The sequence below is a fragment of the Dipodomys spectabilis genome, unplaced genomic scaffold (assembly GCF_019054845.1).
Source record: "Dipodomys spectabilis isolate Male_0828 unplaced genomic scaffold, ASM1905484v1 ptg000145l, whole genome shotgun sequence".
Taxonomy (NCBI): domain Eukaryota; kingdom Metazoa; phylum Chordata; class Mammalia; order Rodentia; family Heteromyidae; genus Dipodomys; species Dipodomys spectabilis.
The window spans coordinates 18,160,277-18,179,249 of NW_024870822.1; the positions used below are offsets into that span (position 1 = coordinate 18,160,277).

General features: G+C 34.3%; 1 long non-coding RNA gene across 1 annotated transcript in view; it reads left to right on the forward strand.

The window, feature by feature from the left end:
* Positions 1-17,932, forward strand: part of LOC122117760 — a 94,905-nt gene extending 76,973 nt beyond the window's left edge. Inside the window, exon 3 of the long non-coding RNA XR_006149230.1 lies at positions 17,862-17,932. This is a non-coding gene — a long non-coding RNA (uncharacterized LOC122117760). The remainder of the gene's footprint in view (positions 1-17,861) is intronic.
* The last annotated feature ends 1,041 nt before the right edge of the window (positions 17,933-18,973 follow it).

Here is an 18,973-nt window from a genome sequence, read left to right on the forward strand (position 1 = left end):
CTTTTATTGCTAAGCTAAAATATTCTACCATGCTTCTATAAGTTCTCTATTGTAAGTGGGAGTGTTATAATGGTGCCTTGGTATACAATGTGGAACTTAACAACATTAGTATTCTTCTGTCATATAATGCTATTGTGTTTTTCTGGTATACATCATTTATAAGACAGTACTTTGTCACTAAATTTTGGTTGGCTTCCTTGTCCTTAGCCTAGCATTTGGTTCACAGTAGTTGGAACAAAAAAGAACATATGTACAATTTGTAGTGCATTGCTTTGCTGGGTTATGTTTTGTCATGCTTGCTTTCATCCTGAGTGAATTCTGACAACTGTAGCACTCAGATAGCCTTTCAGAAGCATAGTTCAAAACAGTAATCGCCTCCTTTTTGTTTTTAATGTGGGGAGCTCATCTGCTTTAAGAAAAGCAATTAGTGAAATTATGATGCACTGGTCCTCTACTAAATGTTATTTTGCAACCTAGCTAGCTCTTGTGCTTTTAAGTTTTAGTAGCTTCATAGTCTTATTTCAGAGTAAACACTTTTGTTAGTTTGACTGAGTCACCTTGCTCTGATTCACCACTGCAGACAACCAAATTGGGAATAAGAATTCAATGGGTGATGCAAGGGGTAACATCTGCTCTGCTAGCATTTATTCATGGAACAAACTAGCCACTGAGTTCAGGTACTTCAATAAAAAAAGAAAAGAAAAAAAACTAAGAACAGGCAAGTCTTATACATATAAGATCTCCTTGCAAGACAGTTTTGATATGCTACAATTCTCTTTTAGTTGGGCAAAATTTTTCTTGCTTAAAAATTGGTTTAATCCTCCCTAGAGTGTTAAGTGCTAAGTCAATATTTTGCTAATTATGCAGAAGGAGTACCAGATGGTTTCTGTGGATGACACTATGGGTGGGAACCCTGGTGACTGATGCCGTGCTAAACTTTGTGGCTCTGTAATCATAGTCATCCATAGCAACACATCTATGTGCCATTGAGACAGAGGGACAGATAATTCAATAACATTATTAGTGTACAACATATTATTAATTCCAAAGAAAGGCTTAGGTTGCTTGTAAACTGCCATATAGTTAAGAAGGTATCATTTAGAAGAGACTTTCCCTTACAGCCATCCAAGAAATATGTTTGTATAAATTTCCTTAGGAATTTCATTCTTTTTACCAGGCTTTCACTTTTCCTTGACAATGATCTTAAATTAATTTTTAAAATTCAAAACAATCAGTTTATTAACTTAAATTTTGAGGGGGTTTTATCGCATTTGCTTTCAATCAATCTGCAGAAAAGGGTTGTTTATTTTTCTCTATCGCCTCACCAACTCCTACTCAGTTTACCTACATTGGAAAATCATAATATAAATCAGAGCCACACCACAAATATGTCTGTACTGGAGTCTGAATCTAAAGCAACTTGGTATCAGTCACCAAGATTTTAAAAAACAACAATTATGACATCATATACATACAAAATATTTCATAAGAATAACTCACAATTGATATGGAATAAATCATAATTAATAACTACAATTTACCATAAAATGTAGCTTATTTTAAGTGAATTTTGATAGATCAATTGTTATATAAATTTTGTTACATAATTTTTTTTTTTTTTTTTTTTTTTTTTGAGTCCGGTCGTGGGGCCTGAACTCTGGGCCTGGGCGCTGTCCCTCAGCTCTTCAGCTCAAGGCTAGCGCTCTACCACTTGAGCCACAGCGCCACTTCCGGCTTTTTGCTTATGTGGTGCTGAGGAATCGAACCCAGGGCCTCAGGCATGCAAGGCAAGTGCTCTACCACTGAGCCACCTTCCCAGCCCTTGTTACATAATTTTTATCAAATTGGGGAAAACAAATGGTCTTTTACTTTTAAAATTTGTTATGGTAAAAAATACTGAAGACTAGGTATCAAAGTAGTATATACACTTATTAAAAGAAAGAAAAGTACCTTTACTAGGTACCAATGGCTCATATTTGCCATTAGCCTACTTACTCAGGAGACTGAAATGTGATGGTTTGAAAACAGCCTAGGTAGAAAAATATGTGAGACTCTTATCTCCAAATAACCAGCCAAAAGTAAAAAATGGAACTATGGTTCAAGTGGTAGAGCACCAATTTATGAGAAAAAGCTAAGAGACAGTGCCCGGGCCTTGAATTCAAGCCCCAGTTCTGACACAAAACAACAACAACAACAACAAAACACCTACAAAATAACCCTTTCACAAACTCCACCCAAACCAAACCAAAACAAAAAACCTCATGAGAGTTTTTCTGATCAGGAGAAATGCATTTTAAAACATTCAAAAAGTTGCCTTCTATCTATAACATTCAGTTAATACTTGTCCAAAAAAAAATAGTCATAAAGGATTAAGATAAGACCATTGGCCAGGGGCCTGTAATCCTAGCAACTCAGGAGACTGAGATCTGAGGATCTTGGTTTGAAGCCAGTAGGCTCAGGAGAATCCATGAGACTCTTATCTCTAACTAACCACCAGAATACCGGAAGTGGCGCTGTGACTCAAAGTATAGAGTGCTCACTTTGAGCGAAAAAGCTCAGGGACAGTGCCCAGGCCCTGAGTTCAAGCCCCACAACCTAAAAAAAAAAAATTAAAAAAATAAAGAGACCATTGGCTCCAACTCACACAAACCAATAAATTTTTTTTCATGATTTGTACAAAGAGGTAAATAACTAAAACTACCTAGGATAAATGTGAATTCAGGATTTTTAGATTTTTACAGTGTGTGAGCAAATTAGTTGGAATCATGTTGCAATCTACTGTGAATTAGTGGCTTTTGAATTGATTTTTTGTTGTTGTTGTTATTTTTGGTCAGTTGTGGGGCCTGAACTCTGGGCCTGGGCATTTGTCCCTCTGCTATTAGCTCAAGGCTAATACTCTATCACTTGAGCCACAGTGCCATTTCCGGCCTTTTCTGTTTATGTGGTGCTGAGGAATCGAACCCAGGACCTCATGCATGCAAGGTAAGCACTCTACCACTGAGCCACCTTCCCAGTCCATGTCCTTTGAATTTTTTTTTTATTTGTGAACATACTATACAGAGGGGTTACAATTACATGGGCAGGATAATGCGTACATTTCCTACCAAGCATTGCAGCCTCCTCCTTTGTTTATCCTTCACATCCCTTCCCAGCTTCCCCCCTCCCCCCCAGTCCTAATCCTCCCCCCCCCCCCCAACATTGTAAAGCTCGTTTTGGACATGACAACTTGTACTTCTCATTGTTGCAACAGGTCCACCTGCATCTTTAAACGACTTGTTTTTCCCCATCTCCTCCACAAGTTATACTGACATCAAATATAGTGAAAGCAGGGTTTATACTGTGGGGGAGGGACATACAAAGCAACAAAGAGATAATCTTATAAATGCGTTAGAAACACATGCATGAAAGAAAAAAAACATTAAAATACATATCTAAGGGTTCATTTTCCTAACATCACATTATCTGCCCTTTTCCGCTTGACTCATACATATACTAGATATTGAAAATAAGGGAAACCATGGGACCTATGTTTCGTTGGGCCTGGCTTACTTCGCTTAATATAATTTTTTCCAAGCCTTTCCATTTCCTAACAAATGGGGCAATGTCATTCTTTCTGATGGAGGCATTGAATTCCATTGTGTATATATACCACATTTTCTTGATCCATTCATCTACTGAGGGGCATTTGGGTTGGTTCCAGATCTTAGCTATGGTAAATAATGCTGCAATAAACATAGTTGTGCTGGTAGCTTTAGTGTGGTCTTGTTTGTAAACATTTGGGTAAATGCCCAAAAGTGGGATTGCTGGGTCATAAGGGAGTTCTATGTGGAGTCTTTTGAGGAACCTCCATACTGCTTTCCAAAGTGGTTGAACAAGAATGAGGGTGGAATTTTGATAGGTATCGCGTTGAATTTGTAGATAGCCTTGGGAAGTATTGCCATTTTCACGATGTTAATCTTTCCAGTCCAGGAGCATGGGAGGTTTTGCCATTTTTTAAGTTCTGTGTTGATTTCCTTTTTCAAGATTTTAAAGTTTTCATCATAGAGGTCCTTCACTTCTTTGGTTCATGTCCTTTGAATTTTTAAGAGTGGTGATATTTGTCTTTTTTAGATGTAATTCTTTACAGTTTGTTTGGAAGTGACATGAAGTTGCTAAATCTTTCATACTCTTCATGACTGTATCCAAAATGAGATAATTGAATTAGCTTAAAAGATAGATATGAGCCAAGTGAAATGGAAGAGATATTCATAAAAACCAAAATAAAGTTAGATTCATGACTATTAAAATGAAATGTCCTGTTAAAATTGTATCTCAGATGTTGTGTTCATTGAATTGTCTTTACAAAGAAGGAAATGAAATTGAAATAATCTGTTTGATTCAACTTGTTTTACTTTTGCATAAATGTTTAAATGTTTAGTACATTCCCAGAGGGTATGGGCACCAGACAATAAACACAATAAGCTGAAAGAAGGAGTTGTTTATTGATCAAATATGTCCAGATAAAATAAAATAAAAATGATTAAAAATTACAGAAAGGGAGTATATGCTCAAAACATTTGTTTGGGCATGGCTATGACTTCTTTCTTTTTTGTTTATATGGACTTGTTCTGTAATGTTTACTGTCCATCTACAGATTTTTTTTTTTTCCCTGTCCTGGGACTTGAACACAGAGATTAGGCACTGTTCCTGAGCTTCTTTTTGCTGGGAACCATGGCTCCACTTCCAGCTTTTTTGGTAGTTTATTGGAAATAGTCTCAAAGATTTTCCTGCTCAGACTGGCTTCAAACTCCAATCCTCTGATCTCAGTCTCCTGAGTATCTAGGATTGTTAAGTATGAGCTACTGTCACCTGGCATCTAGAGATATTCTTTGGAAAGTATTTTCGCCTTAACACATATTGTGCGTATTTGCTTGCCTATTGTTTTTTTTTTAAATTTCATAATTCATATTGAAAATAGAAATATCAAGATACATGGAGTTTTCTCATTCTTTTACATGACTATGTTGTATTCTAATATATAATAATACTGCAGTAAATATCCTTTTATGGTCTTTTATGTTCATGTACAAATATCCCTACGAATGAAGTTGTAAGTTAAATAGCCACTGAAATTTTAAGTAGACATGATCAAATGTGTTTTTATAACTTCTCTGTCAATTTCTGCTGCTAATGGTATGATGTGAAAGTGTCTCTCTGTACAGGTGAAAATTGTTAACCTATTGTTTTAGTTTATACTTTCATCATTTTGAAATAGTTTGTCTTATGTAAAATATTTAAACTTGTCTTTGACTTTTTTGTTATAAAAGAAAGCTCACAAAACAAAGATTTTTTTTTTATCATAAAGTGAATATCTCTGTAACTACCTACTTAGATTAAGTACAACATTTCCAATACCTGAAAAAAAAAGAAGGAGCTATTTTAGCATAAGAGCCAATAGATTTTTTAAAAGGTAGATCTGAAATTTAAGGAATGCTACTTAAGTGGAATAGGGGAAAAACACAATGCTCTCAAGTGAAGAGAGTTCTATTAACCACCTCCTTTAAAAGCGTGACTTAAGGGTAACAACGTCTTAGAGCTATGTCTTGAGCAATGCTACCATAGCAAAACTTTTGTGAATATCTAATACCATTGAATTTTAGGTTTTCATTTATAAAATAGGCTATAAAATATGTAAGTAATTTTGGGGATTCAATGAGACGATAAATACCATCTGAACAATGTTTAGTCTATAGAATTTGGTCAATAGCAGCTACATTTGTTCTGATGAATTCTGGAGAAACAGAGTTGATGGGAATATAATTCAAGTCCGAATCTTTAATATTAGAGAGCTCTGAACATTTTTACATTACTTCACATTTAAAGGAGCTGATTTTGCATTAGCACAATATTGTTGGCACCTGAAAACCGTATAGTGTATATACAATGTGTGCATGCATACATACATGTGTACACATACATTATGTTTCATCAAATATTATGGTAGAGGACAATCATCAAGAAAAAGTAAAAATGGGGAAATTCCAAGGGAGGAGAAATATAAGCGTTAGAATTATTGATAGTTTGGGGAGATTTGGAGGTGCTGCTACTGAATAAATGTTTTATTTAGGAAGTTCAGTTTGATGATGTCTTTTGTCAAGTGAGTGAAGTTTAAGAGCAAAGTAGTAAAACTGATATTTTGTGAGAACAGTGAATGCTGACAGTCCCATTTTATAGATGCTGTAACTGGAGACATATATTTTCCTCTTGGAATGGACATATGCCCTGTAACTGGAAACTTTGGTTTAAAATGAAAGCTTTTTCCTCAGCTTTGTCACATGTCCTAAGGAATTAGGTTTTCATTTCCTTGACTGTGAATTTGGTGCATCTTATCCCATGGTCTTTGATATTTTCTCTTGGGAATTGGGACAATCTCTGAGGCCAGATCTTTTTTTTTTTTGGGTCAGTTGTGGGGCCTGAACTCTGGGCCTGGGCGCTGTCCCTCAGCTCTTCAGCTCAAGGCTAGCACCCTACCACAGCGCCACTTCTGGCTATTTTCTGCTTATTTGGTGCTGAGGAATTGAACCTGGGGCTTCATGCATGCGAGGTAAGCACTCTACCACTGAGCCAACTTCTTAGCCCTCATGGCCAGATCTTTTTAAAGTGAAATCTTTACATTGTTATAAGGAAGATATAGTAGAAGATCCTTCCATAGTTGTTCTTTCTATGGTTTTGAGAATGTGAAAAGACCTAAGACTGGGAAGGGCTAATGCATAGTGCCTAACTAAGCTCCCCATGGTCTGCAGTGTTTAGTTGAGCAAGTTGTTGCTATGGTAGCAATTGCCTTAGACACAACTCTAGGGTCTTGTTACCCTTAAGTCATTCTTTAAAATATAGGTGGCTGTAAAAGCCACTATTTCATTTATGTAAGTTGTGACTTGGACACATTTTATTCCAGATTCAGGGAAGGCAAAAAGGAAAAACATTGTTAAAAGGCATACCACATCTAATAAGCAGCCACCATATCTTAAATTACCACAAAAACTTGGAAGAGAATAGTAATATCTTCACTCAAAGTACATATTTTATATTTAATATAACATTTATATAGACTATGACATGATAGAGTTTTATGTTTTACTTTCTTTACCTAACATTTCATATATAACTGTAATTATTTGTTTCTACTAGCTGTGAACTCCTTGAAGTCACCAGTTTTACGGCAGTTATATTTTTTCCAGAGTTCAGAAAAATCATTCAATAATGATGAGTAACTATGATATATTCTAGGAATTATGACCTGTATGTAATTAGTCCATAGTTACCAAATCTTTATTTTTCTCTTTTAATGAGTTTTTCCCTTTTAAATTTCTGCCATGGATTGAGAAATGCTTGAAAATTATCAAGTGCCACATACATGCTATATAGCAAGTTCAGATCTAGTTGACTTTCTATATTCATATAAGTTGTTCTGGTCTTTATCCAGTTGATAATGCAGCTGTTATTTTAATAATCGTCTAAGTACATATTTGCACAACAGGCGGTGTCAACTCATCTAAGTTACTTGGTGTTATTTGCCTGATACTTTAAATTACAGAGTTCCATTACTGAAGTCATTATTTGTTGTTAAGAGGGAGTGGTACTGAGAATAGCAACAAGAAAAGTTTCTTAAAATTAGGATCAAAATTGGTCCTTTTTAGCTGTCTTTAAAATGATCTTTAATGATCTAGAGTAAGTATAAAGAACAGCCTTGTCTCATTTGTTTTCATTAAGTTTACTCTGTAGAAAACAGTAGATTGATTAAAAAGATAAATGAATTTTACAACATTTGTATTTATTTGCAGGCTTTTGTTAATTGATTGCTTTTTAAGTGTCTGACACTACTCTGTGAGCAGAATTAGGGAGAGAAAAGTGAGTAGGAATAGGAATCCTTTTCTCTTTCTGAGAATGGTAATGTACTGCAATATGAGCCTGTTTCAACTACAATATTTATCTCACAAGGAATTCCGATTGTCAGCTGCAGGAGATCTGGGATTGAATTTTATTGTTCTGTATCCCCATAGATCCCTATTCATGCCATGCATCCTGTAGGCTCTCAGAAATGTTAATTGAATTGCTAGGGAATATCTAAAAACAAGGGGGGAAACACTAAGACAATATGTAAACTAAATTTCATGTCTAGTTTTGGATATCATCTTACATTTAATAAAATATTTTATTAAAAATCATTGAGAATTATTTTGGTAAGATAAGATTTTTACAGAATTACAAATTTTTCATTTTCCACCAAAGTTTTTATGTTTTACTGAAAGAAAAGTAAAAGCAAGAGACATGAAAAAAGAGAAGAGTAAAAAAAATATTAAGTGAAATGTTACAAAATGCATGCTATTCTGCATATCAAATTCTTGCCATTTCCAAATGTTTGTTTGATTCTGGTCAAGTGGCCTTGCTCTCTTTCACTGTATTTATGACCTACACAGAAATTTTCTTTAGCGGAGACATCAAAATGCAAGAGTATTGTTTCTATAAATAGTTTTTATAAGTTTGTGGTCTATATTTTGATTTTGTGATAGGCTGCATTTGTAAAAATGCTGTTAAAATATACTCTTCTAAATCTTGTTCACTATTTCATGTAGACAGTTTTTTTTTTACTGACAACCTTTCTTTATAACTGTTCTAGAATTGTTATTTCAGTAGAACAATATCTGTAATTTACAATTTAGTTCAGAGGTAAACTGGTGGGCTTAGGAAAAAGAACTCGAATTACCTTTTCCTGATCTAGAAAAATATTGATTCTGACTAGTATTGATTCTGGACTATTAATATAGTTTTGCAAAATGTAAGCCAGGTGCCAGTGGCTCATGACTGTAATCTTAGTTACTCAAGAGGCTGAAATCTGAAGATTGCAGTTCAAATCCAGACGGGGCAGGAAAGTCTGTGAGACTCTTATCTCCAATTAAATCAGAAGTGGCTTTGTAGCTCAAGTGGTAGAGCACTGTCCTTGAGCTGAAGAGCTCAGGGATAGCTCCCAGGTCCAGAGTTCAAACCCCACAACCGACCAAAAAAAAAAAAAAGTAAAGTATAAGGGTGTATTTCTTGGTGTGGATAAAATAGACAATCATAGACTCTTAGGGTGTTAATGACTTCAAAGGAGAAGTATATTAGGAGAGCTATGGTAGGTCCTGTACAAGTCTATAGCCATGTTTACTAGAAGCTGCAGAGATTTTAAAAGAATAAACTCTTGGGCTGGGAAGGTGGCTCAGTGTTAGAGTGCTTGCCTTGCATGCATGAAGCCCTGGGTTCGATTCCTCAGCATCACATAAGTAGAAAAAAACTGGAAGTGGTGCTGTGGTTCAAGGGGTAGAGTGTTAGCCTTGAGCTGAAGAGCTGAGGGACAACACCCAGGCCCCACAACAGACAAAAAACAAAAACAAAAACAAAAACCAAACAAAAAAAGAATGAAGTCTCTTGACACACAAGGAGATTCTGGTTTAGTAAATTTGGAATGGAGACGAGAGATTTGAATTTTATAGGTGATTTCTAAGAGATTATATAATCAGCTAAGTTTTAGAACAACTTTCCATTTATAATTCAATGTAAGAATTCCTTTCACAATATTCCTAAAAAAGAACTCTCCACTTCACGGTTGACAATTCCTGTTTTGTGAGACAACCTAGTCCATTGCTTTCAAAGATTTATCTTAGATAAGACTTAAATCTACCATCTTATAATTTCTGCCCACTAGTATTATTCTTTGGGAGAGAGAAAATTAAAACTTACTTTCAATCTACACTGACCATTTTAAACTAAATGTGTTCATTTGAAAACAAATTAGTTTGTTTCCTTAGTTGCAAAATGGAGTAACAGAGTAAATCAGCATTAGCAAAAAGTAGTCTGAACCCCTGGGGATCATGAAAGCTGTTTCACAGGGTCTTCAAAGTCAAAACTGTTTTCATCCTACTGTGAAGTTGTCATTCGCCTTTTTCATTGTACTGACAATTGCACTGGAGATGCAGTGCAGTTTCAGGTAAAACCACTGATGTTAGCTGGGTGCTGGTGGCTTATGCCTGTAATCCTAGCTACTCAAGATACAGACATAAAAATCATGGTTCAAAGCCATCTAGGCAGAAAAGTCCATGAGACTCTTGTCACCAGTTAACCAGAAAAAAGGTAAAAGTGGAGCTGTGGCTGAAGTGGTAAACACCAGCCTTGAGTGAAAAAGCTAAAGGACAGTGCCTATACCCTGAGTTCAAGCCTCAGTACCAGCACCAAAAACAACAAAATAAACAACTGATGTCTCAGCACAAATCAGGAAAGTGGCACCAAATTGTTTTAAGACTTACTAGATTCTTTATTCTCATCATTCCATGGAAAATCTGTACAAACATGCTCAGTGTTGTATTGGTTTGTATTTCCTTTATGGCTAGAGATGTGAGTATATCTTCATTTGTGTATTGGCCATTTTTCCTTCTTCTGAGAAGTCTTTCTTTAAGACATTAATAATTGGATTGTTGGTTCATTGAAGGTTTAATGTTTTAAGCTCTATATATTCTGGATGTTAGGCCCTTGTTTAATGTACAGCTTGCCAAAATCTTCCCTCTTTCTGTAGGCTCTCTTTTTAGCTTACTGTCTGTGTCCTTTGCCATGCAGAAACTTTTAAGTTATTCTTGACCTGAGTTTTAAGCATGCAAATTTGATGCAATACCATTTTTCGAGCCTTTCAAATACTTCGTTATGCTTCTGTATCTTTACACACAAAGTTTCTACCGGTGAAAAGGAGTTCCAATGTTTCCCCTACTCCTTCCTTTAATAGTTTCAGGTCTTACATTGTGGTCTTTGATCTATTTTCAATTGAGGCTGCTGCAAGATGATATATAAGGATCTAGTTTCAGTTTTCTGCATGTGGATATCCAGTTTTTGCAGCATCATTTGTTGAAGAGGTTGTCTTCTTAATAAATTTTCAAACAGTATGAAGGAGTCTTGAGGTGGAAGTTTCAGATGACAGAATTAGCTGAATCTCTAAAATTCATTCTTGTTCTTGTAATTTTTGGAACATACAATCATTCTAATGCAACATGGTCCCCAACTTTACTTCTTATCCAATTTCCTTTGAATACTTTGTTAATGTCTTTTTTCAATTGTGGACTTCAATGCTGAAGAATAGATTGAGAGAGAATACATGAATAGGCTTTAATAATAACCCTCTTTGGAGATTTTTCTTTTAATTTAATTTTATTGAAAGGTGATGGACATAGGGGTTACAGTTACATAAATAAGGTAATGATTACATTTCTTTTCTGTTAGTGTTAGCCCCTCCTTCATTTTCTCCTGCTTTCCTTCCCCCAACACCCTTCTTCCCAAGTTGTAAAATTTATTTCCTACATAGTGAGTATCTAGTGAGTATTACTGTTTTACTGGTTCACCCTTTCTGGGATTTTTAATAATAGGAAATACTGCTACTTTGTAGAGGTAAACTCTTCATTCAGAAGAGTGTTGGACTGGTTAAGATATAAGTTATGTTTCTTGATGCCTTATAAATATTTTTAAATTTTGCTTTAGAAATATAACTACTAAAAATCAAACCCTTATTTTCTATCTACTACTGTGATATTCTCAGCTATTAGCAATTACATTAAAAATTGCATATTAGCTTGGTATCAATTCTTTTGAAAGTAAAATATCTTGTTTTATTTATATATAATTTAAATTCTGCATTATTTTAAATGATAAGGAAAATAGTGAGCATTATGAAATTTAAGAAACATGAGTTTATCTTAGTAAAGCTATACATTTCTAATAATAAATATTGAAAGAAAAAAGTAATAACAGTAATTTTTCATATTTATTTACTTTTTTGTGAAGATGAGTAGTAATAATTTTATGTGACATGAACTTTATAAGAAAACACATTTGAATTTACAAACAATATTTTTAATGTGTTTCAATTTTTATTTTGACACACACACATATACATATAATGAAACATTAATATTTTTTCAAAAGTTACTTGAAAAAATGTTTTAGAGGCAGTTGTTTAAACTCAGTGGATCACTATGCATAAAATTTAATAATTGAGTCAATAAATTAAAGTTAAACTATTACGTGCTTCCACAGACATCTGCAACAAAAATTTGTCCACTTTTATGTTAAAATAAAGTGTTGCATGTTTAAAAGTAAGGTCAAAAACTAATTTCTTTGCCAGATGCTGGAATCTCACACACAATTGAGATTTAAAGTCAGACCTGGCAGAAAAGCTGGAGAGACTCCATCTCCAAAAGAATTAGTAAAAACCTGGGTTTGAAATGCAGCAATGGTACTAGGTACTCACTAGACACTATGACGAAAATGAACTAATACAACACATGGGCGGGGAATTGAGGGAAAAACTGGGAGACTGTGGGAAGGGGAGATACTGTCCAAAAAGAAACGTACTTATTAACTCATATGAAACTGTAACCCTTCTGTACATCAACCTCTATAACAATAAAAAAAAAAAGTGGGGTTGAAGGCATGGCTTAAGTGGTAAAATGCCAGCTGAGCAAGTAAAGCCTCAGTATGGACCCATACAAAATTGAATTATGACCATTTTATTATTTCATTCAGTATAGTTTATATTCTAAGTTTAAATCGTTACAGAGTAGTATTGTATGTATGTACATAAACTTTTTCAATTAGTGACTTATTTTCTAATTTTTGCCATTATTTAAATGCTGAAATAAACACAAGCATTATGTGATATATGTTTTATTATTTTTGTGATTAGTTTCCTAGGATACATTTTAGAAGTAGTTCTGTAGTTTAAGTATTATTTTAGTATCATTGGCTTTCATGGATGGAAGTCCATTTAATCCAATTGCTATGTGATGTTAGAATCTTCTAAAATAGTCGGAGGGGGGAGGAAGGGTGAGTGAAGGGGTTAAGAAAAGAAATGGGTGTGGCCTAGAGAAAGCTTTATGAGGATTAAAAATATTAGCTTGAAAGCTTTTAAAAGTCTAATTATATGAGGGAGGAATGTTTTTATTTGCTGTTTACCTTTGATCTATTGCTATTTTTGGCAGAGTGAGACACACACTTTTGTGAAAATGATTTTTTCATTTGATATCAAGATACTGGTTTGAAGTTACCCTGTAAGTCTGAGGATTTTTTCAAAAAACTATTAAAAAAAACGAATATTCACGTTTGGTTTTTGTTCCCAGGCTGATAACAATGATTTCTATTGAATGTGTAAGTGATATATTGGACTTTAAACATAGCTTCATTGTTTTATGATTCATCCAGATATATTATGTCTAAAATTACCAATAAGGCTAAGAAAAGAAAAAAACAACTGGGCACACTGTCTAATTTTACCATTTTTTTTGTGAAATTAAGCTTTACTTTGTAAAACTTGCATATTTACATAAGCATATACATGATTGATTTCACATATAGATGATTTTCTCTAAGTTGCTTCTTAGTGTACGTGCTAAATTTTTATTCAAAATTGAATTGTGACCATCTTATTATTTCAATAAATATAGTTTCTATTCTGTTTAAATTGTTACAGAGCAGTATAGTATGTATCAAAACTTACTTATTCAATCAGTAAATTATTTTGAAGTTTTTGACTATTATAAAAAATACTGTAATAAACACAAAAATTACATGTGACATGTTTTACTTTTGTGATTGGTTTCTTAGGATACATTTTGGAAGTAGCACTGTAGATTCAAAGCATATAAACACTAAAAGTTGTTAATAGTTGCTGTTAAGAAAATTTGCTGATAAGTAATTGTTAAGAAAATTAGCCTCAATTTAAAATCCATCCAATGATCTAGAGAAATTCTGATCTTCCTCCTTTATCACCAATACCATTTTTTTTTTTTTTTTGATTGGTCATGAGGTTTGAACTCTGGGCTTGGGTGCTGTCCCTGAGCTCTTCAGCTCAAGGCTAAGTGCTCTACCACTTGAGCCACAGCACTACTTCCAGTTTTCTGAGTGGTTTATTGTAGATTAGAGTCTCACAGACTTTCCTGCCTGGGCTGGTTTTGAACCATGATCCTCAGATCTCAGCCACCTGAGTAGCTAGGATTCCAGGTGTGAGCCACCGGCACCAGGCTCACCAATACCATTTTAAAAACCAAATTAAAAATATTTTGCTGATACTGAAGAAAAATGTTTTACTTAATTTTATTAATTAGCCAGGAGATTAATATTTTATGTTATCATTGTTTGTCTTCACTGAACATCTTTCTTTAATTTTTTTTCTATGTGTCTATTCATTTAGTTATTTTTTGATTTTTAAAAATTATCTTTAAGAAGTTGCATACGGGAATTGCCATTTAGAAGTAGTAGCACAAAGGGCTTTCAATTTAACATGTCAGTTTACGTGTAAATGAATCTTAATCAATGCCACCTCTTCTGTTATTTTCCCACCCGCGTTTATTCAACGCCATCTATCCTTTGAAGTTACCTGGTTCCATTTTCACTTTTGTACATTCACTTTTGTGAATGTATTTGCCCACCTTTCCTCTTTCCATTTGCCTGTGTATTTTTATATTGAAGTTTAGAAGTATTTTTTTTTTGTTTAGTAAATTAAGGATGCATAGAATATTTTTCAATTAAGGCATGGAGCACATTCCCACCAGTTAGATGTAAAAATCTGTTGCTCAGGTTGGATTATCGATTTAAATGTATGAGATGTGGATATATTAATTCTTCATGTTTCTTCTTTATTCTTGACATCTCTGAAAGAGGAAATATGTACTCGTTTTTTTCTTTTGAGTGATGAACTCTATAGCCCCAGAATGTATTTTCTTTTAGTTGTTTGCTCTTGACTTTACCAACAGTTCAAATCCATTAATAGTGAGATTCAAAGTTGTTTTTACCTTATGTGGCAGGATCTTGACAAGTAAGATTTATTGACTTTGTGTTAGTATATATTAGAATATTATTTGCCTTAAATTTCTGGAATCTAACTTATTTCAAGATTTGAAGTATTTCCAATGTTAGACTTCTTAACACATTAAGAATTGAATTAAAACTTAAGGGTTGAATTAGAAAGAATTAGATCTAGGTTAGCCTGAATATTTTCTGGTTACAGTTTCCTTTTTCCTCCTCCCTTATAGTTTACAGGACAGTGAAAGAATGGGATGTACATGTATCTTGCACAATTCCAATTAATTGTTTAAAAAATATTTATCAGCAAAATGAGGTCCGATTTTTTCTTTTTTTTTTTGAAAAAGTGCATAGGGAGCTGGGAAGTTGGCTCAGTGGTAGAGTGCTGAGGCCCTGGCCCTGAATTGGATTCCTCAGCATCACATAAGCAGAAAAAGCCGGAAGTGGCGCTGCGGCTCTAGTGGTAAAATGCTAGCCTTGAGCTGAAGGGCTGAGGGACAGCGCCTAGGACCAGAGTTCAGGCCCCATGACTGGGGGGAAAACGTGCATACGTCCTAAAATTCTTTTAGATATACAGCATTTTTTTTTACAGTTTTATTTCATGAGCATCTTCACAAATAAGTTATAATTTAGGAGAGGATATAATGTGAAAAGACCTTTCTTTTCAGAACTAGTATCCTGCAGCATTTGGATAGTTCACATAGTGTGTGCAGGTAGAGTTGTGTGACATCCCAGATAAAATTATCATCTTGGATCCTAGAAACACTAGAAAGCCATGGGTAAAAAGGACATAATAACAAAAATTATTGCACTGTCTTCCCCTAGTCAAACTGTTCTACACTTCTTGCATCTGTGGAAGTGGGCCTTGTAGAAGTTGAAAACTGGTGAACCTGGTGTGAGGAAGGTCTGAGGATCATTCCCCACAAAAAGAAGGAAAGTAAAGAAGCCTAATGGGTATAATAGCCAGGATTCTTAAAGCTAGTTGGGACTTAATTATCTATCAATCAAAATTAGAAAGTAGAAATAGGCAAAAACATATTTTAGGGCCTGGAAAACGGCTGAAATAGATATTTACCATCCATCCTAGATTGATTTCAAATGCAAATATCTAATCAATTAAGGCTATTATTTTCTCTAATGGAAAAGTTGAGCATAGTAGTTTCTACTAATGATATTGATCAAGAGCAATTTTTCAGAATGTAGTAGTTGACTAGCTGTGTTTTAAAAATGCAGAATGAATCAAACCAGGCCACCAGGCAACTTTGACCTAAATTGGAAACTCAATCTTCATTCTTTCATTTGAACACTATGCATAGCCATCTTTGCATTCTTGAAAGAATACAGTCTCTGCAACAAAAGTTTCTTTGTTTTTATGGAACTAAGTGTTCTGTATTTAGACCAAACAATAAAAATAAAATACCAAACTGCCTTCTGATGGTAGTGGTTCTGGGGAGAGGAAACCATAGATGCTTAGAGATACAAAGTGGTTCATTGTGTAAGTTACATATTTATAAGGCTTGCTCTGTGTGTTTGAGTTGCATCTGTCACCTCTTTAGCCCAAACCAAAGTATGTGTAAGTGAAAGAATTTTGGATTGAATTGAGGCTTATACAGGATACATTGTACACAGGCTTAGCATATAATGGGTACCACACTTTAGGACAACAACTGCCTCATTTCTCAAGAATTCTACGTGTAAGGAATTCTTGTTGAGCACATTTATGGAGCTATTTTATTTTAACATGCAGCAAGAAGTTAAACAATTTTCACAAATGTAATTTGCCTTACTCCCTTTATCAAAAAGTCTCCCTTTTGTTTTTGCCTATATTTTTAAGCCTTACTTTATTAAAAAAAGCCAAAATAGATGGAAATGTTAGATTCTTAGATGTAGAATAATAAGATAGTAGTTTTATTTGGCATCATAGTCTTAACAATATTTGCTAAAACGGATGAACCATGAGTTGATTAAAAATAGTATATTTTGTAGCCAGAATGTATATTTTTATTATTGTTTATTTATTGTAAAGGTGATGTACAGAGGGGTTACAGTTACATAAGTCAGGTATTGAGTACATTTCTTTTTGAATAGTGTCACCTCCCAGTTTTATTTTTCCCTCCCTACCTTTCCCCCCACAAGTTGTATAGTTCATTTTCAACATAGTGTTTAGTGAGTATCACTTCTGATTTAGTTTGCCCTTTGTCCCACCATTTCTGTGCTTCCCCTTCCTCTCCCCAAATCAGATAAATACAAAAGAATGTATATTTTCTTTTTTTTTTTTTTAATTTAATTTTATTTGTGAACATACTGTACAGAGGAGTTACAGTTACATGGGCAGGATAATGCGTACATTTCTTACCAAGCATTGCAGCCTCCTCCTTTGTTTATCCTTCACATCCCTTCCCAGCCTCCCCCCTCCCCCCCTAATCCCAATCCTTCTCCCCCCCTTCTTCCCAGCCTTCCCCCCCCCCCCCCCCCCCCCCCGCACCAATGTTGTAAAGCTCGTTTTGGACATGACAACTTGTACTTCTCATTGTTGCAACAGGTCCACCTGTATCCTTAAACAACTGGTTTTTCCCCATCTCCTCCACAAGTTATACTGACATCAAATATAGTGAAAGCAGGGGTTATACTGTGGAGGAGGGACATACAAAGCAACAAAGAGATAATCTTATAAATGTGTTAGAAACACATGCATGAAAGAAAAAAAACATTAAAATACACATCTAAGGGTTCATTTTCCTGACATCACATTATCTGACCTTTTCCGCTTGACTCATACATATACTAGATATTACAAATAAGGGAAACCATGGGACCTACGTTTCTTTGGGCCTGGCTTACTTCACTTAATATAATTTTTTCCAAGTTTTTCCATTTCCTAACAAATGGGGCAATGTCATTCTTTCTGATGTAGGCATAGAATTCCATTAAGAATGTATATTTTCTTAATAAAACATAAATGCAATTGACTTAACCTTTCTCATTTTATTTTGTATCTGAATTTTCAGGTCACTTTCATGAATTCAAAGGCAGTTTATCAGTGATTTCTGGGTGCTGGGGCTGATTTTTGTGTGTAATTGTAAGTATTGTTTATTTGCTATTTTCTCATTATGTAGTGTAGCAGCTTATAAATAAATTGTTTTGTGCATGCATTTTCATTAGACATTTTGCCTTTTGGTAACTGTTTTATAAGTATTGTTAGCTTTTAATCAGCATTTTTTGGGGGAGGAATATAGAAAAATGCCAACTGATGAAAAAGCCTATTTGCTGTGATTTCCAGTGAAAGAACACAATGCAAGCTCCATTACAATAAACCTAGAGAATAAATTTCTTATGTTTTTGAGAGTAGGTATCAATTGTAGAAATGGGTTACCTTAAAGATTCTACTCTATATACACATGAATAATTTACCCTGATAACTTCTTACATCTTCTGGTTACCTGGACTTGAAAAGTGCTATGTGCCTGTGCTCAGAGAAAAGATGTGAGATGATACAGAATTCAAAGAGCTGTCAGTGCATGAGGAGATTATGTACTAAGGATCCAAAGACTCATTTGGTGAATGTGTAATGAATATCAAAATGGTGGTATTCCTGCTCTCTTTTTGCCATCCCTGAAATATCTTTAAATGATATTTTGGAGAACAAAGTGCTCTTTCTCTGGAAACAAAGTAAATTTTAAGGAAAAAATGGAATAAAACTGGAAGAAAGATCTATTAAAAGTACTTTACATTAATTAATGTATATATTTATTATATAGAAGTAGCATAGAGTATATGGCAGGCATTAAAAAGTCTCCATGTATAAGCAACCCACATTTAAGAAACTCCAACTTAAAATGTATTTATACATATGTAGTTTTTATAGATCATTGGTACTTATAGGGCTGTTTGATAACAGTAAAAGCAGTAAAAACATAGGAAATTTTCTTGTTATTAGTGTACTGCTATAATGAAGCCTTAGAAAATGTACTTCTAGGAAAGTATTCTAAAAAAACTGATTTGGTAAGCTAGAGTTCACATGATTCAGTATTTAAGCGGAAAAGCAGTGAAAATTTATTTGACATTGGCTTTACCGTTCTTTTAGTTGGTAACATTCATTGTGACAACCATTTTGAACCCA